Raw genomic sequence first — 3,388 nt, 5'->3', positions numbered from 1 at the left:
TTTTTCCCTGTGAAAAAAATTCACATCTTCTGACATTGAGTAGAATAAACAACACAGTTGTACAGAAAGTACAACAGGTACACTACGAAACACAGTCTGTCCTGAAAAACAATCAATATACTAGTACAATGGGAATACACTAGTTAAATAAAAATGAGTCCCATAAATACTTGTTGGTCCAGTCTTTGCAACTGACCATTAATTCCTATTGAATCTTAAGTACTGAGCTAAAAGAGTGAGTACAGTCCTGGGTATTTGCAATGTAAGTTCCTCTAGCCGTCCCTCATTGCTACGTGAGCACTCACTGTAATTTTCCAGGAATCTGTTCCATCTGGACTAACATCTTAAGAGTTTTGTTCATCTGCTTTCCAGGTAGGCCGGTGAAACCACCTGCTGCTTGGTTGCGTAAATGAACCCGCAGCCCAGTGATGACAAATTCATTTCACCCTCTCTTGAGTAATTTACAATTGAACCAGATATCAAGCTGGGGAGACACATGACAGCAGATAATTCCGCACGACCCACAAGGAGCTGGCCTAGTTAATGTGGAATTCCTGTGCTTTCAGAGTCCCGTTTCAGAAAATCCCACCTTCCTAGAAAGACGGCTCAGAAATCCAGCCCTTAGTGAGGTCAAGCAGACAGGTGATGGCTCTGATCGGATTACTTCCTAACCCCAAAATAACTCAGTGTTTAGTTCCAGACAGACAGCAGAGGATTTCATACCTCCAGGAGTTATGGCCACGCGTGGTGTCCCCATCCTCCATCACAGTGGGCTAAGCCATGCAGCTGGCCTGCTGTGCAGGAAAACCAGGTCGTGGACTGTGTCTGGTCTCCCCAGCTGGAAAACTCTGCGTGGAAGGCTGTGTCTACAGAGACGGATCCCTCCGCCCAGGGCAGCCACATGACACCTGGGGCAGACCGAGCCCCCAGACTGCTGTAGGCACAGCAAGAAGCCTCTGTTATTTACACCCGTGTGCTAGACATCGATTTCCACTTTCCCTGGGTACTGTAATGGCAAAGGCATTGGTTGTGTGATATGCCTTGGAGGAACTAGGAAAGTTCTGCTCAGACCCCACGCTGAACACCACCCAATATCTCCTCTCTTGGTCTGTTAATAGTTGCCTAAAAAATAACCCTTCATTTTTAAAGATAAAAAAAAAAAATTTGTTTTAAATTGTGAACATGTGATTATAATTGAGTAGCTCAGATTATTTTCAAAATGACAAATCAGTAGGTGCCTATTTTAAAAAGCAGAGAGATGACTTTGGAGGGGCATTGGGCACTGGCAAGTGGCTAGACAGGTTTTCATTTCGCTGGGCCTCAGTTTCCCCATCTGTTAAACGAGGGGGTTGACTAGACTGTGGATAGGGCCCCTTTCAGTTTGTTCAAACCGTAATACCAAAACTAAATTCTGTCTAGGTGAGGAAAACAAATTTACCGATTTTACCTTGCCCTTGGCTTAAAAGCAAAAATAGCCTCAGACGCCTCCTAGGCTGGCTTGGGAAGGGGTTTAGACCTGTACATGGGTCCCCAGCAAAGCCTGGTTTGAAGGGCTCAAAATTCACTTCCCAAAAATATGACTTCTACTGGCATTTTTTTTTAAAGTATTTTTTTAGTAGAGATGGCATCTCACTCTGTTGCCCAGGCTGGTCTTGAACTCCTGGTCTTAGGCCATCCTCTCACCTCAGCCTCCCTCCCAAAGTGCTGGGATTACAGATGTGAGCCACCACACCAGGCTCAATGGCTTTTTTCTTTTTTCCTTTTTTTTTTTTTTTTTTTTTTTTGTTTGTTTTTGAGATGGAGTTTCGCTCTTGTCGCCCAGGCTGGAGTGCAATGGTGCAATCGCGGCTCACTGCAACGTCCACCTCTTGGGTTCAAGCGATTCTCCTGCCTCGGCCTCCTGAGTAAATGGGATTACAGACACCTGCCTCAACTCATTTTTTGTATTTTTAGTAGAGATGGGCTTTCATGGTGCTTGCCAGGCTGGTCTTGAACGCCTGACCTCGTGATCTGCCCACCTCGGCCTCCCAAAGTGCTGGGATTACGGGAGTGAGCCACCACACCCAACCTCATTGGCATTTTTTAATGCTTAAACTTGTAATTTTCATCCTAACAATGTTCTCCTGTGTCACCTATAATACCGTTGTATTGGCTTCCCTGATTCGGGTTTTTCTTTCCTCCAAACCATGACAAAATTTACCCTTCCATCACCATGTCGCTGTTGCCACCTACAGGGGTTCTTGCAAAAGAAGGGATTAAGTGCCTGGAACTCAAGACCTGCTGTGATGTGGCTTCCAGCACAGTCCTCTCAGGCAGCCAGGACCTCTCCTGCCCCACCTCAACTCCATCTCTACCTCTGTTTGTTCAGCAGCCACAGTCCTTACAACTAGACCCACAGCCTCATGCTACTTGGGAGCTAAAACTGACTTTCTAGGTTGATTATAATCACACCTTCCTTTCATTTTTACAATCTAATTTTCTTTTCTCTTAAAAATTATTTATTTATTTTAATGACATATAATGGTTACACGTATTTTTGGGGTACAGGTGATCTTTTGATACCTTTATACAATGTGTCATGATCCACTCAGGGTAATTGAGTTATCAGTCACCTCGAACATGTATGGTTTTGTGTACCTGTTGGGATCATTACAAATCTTCTCTCCTAGCTACTCTGGAATACACAATAAGTTATTGTTAGCTATAATTTCCCTACTGGCAACCTGGTGTTTATACATTCTTTCAGACTCAGTTCAAACCCTCTCTCTTTTGTAATAGCTTCATGACTCTCCCCACTGCCCCCCTTTAACTTCTAGAATTTTTTTTTTTTTTTTTTTAATCTTTTAGTAGAGACAGGTGTTAGCTGTGTTAGCCAGGATGGTCTCGATCTCCTGACCTCATGATCCACCCGCCTTGGCCTCCCAAAGTGCTGGGATTACAGGAGTGAGCCACTGCGCCCGGCCTAGAAATTTTCTTAATCTTATATTCCATACTACAAAAACTAACAATGGATTGCGTTCCTCCTTGTGTTTGCTTTCCTGGGTGTCTATTTCACCTAAAGATTCTTAGGAGATCCGGGTCAGCGCCAATTCTGTCTTCTGCTTTGTTTTGCGATTAGGATAGCTCCTGACGTTGTGCTGGGAATGCCAGATTTTTCAAACAGACTCTATTTGATGAATAATAATATTTCTGTGTCCTGTTTTTTCCATAACGTCCTTTGCTTTCCTCCCAGAGACATAACCTAAAATGAGACGAAACAAGCTCAGGTGGTGGCCAGTTCCAAGATGTGAAACTGTAAGGAATCAAAGGCACGAGGCAACACTGCCTGTGGCCTGGCATTAGCATTCAGTGCAAACAGGGGCAGAACACCTTCTTTTGCACTTCAGTG

The sequence above is a fragment of the Chlorocebus sabaeus genome, chromosome 9 (assembly GCF_047675955.1).
Source record: "Chlorocebus sabaeus isolate Y175 chromosome 9, mChlSab1.0.hap1, whole genome shotgun sequence".
NCBI classification, from domain to species: Eukaryota; Metazoa; Chordata; class Mammalia; order Primates; family Cercopithecidae; genus Chlorocebus; species Chlorocebus sabaeus.
This window is presented reverse-complemented; position numbering follows the sequence as displayed.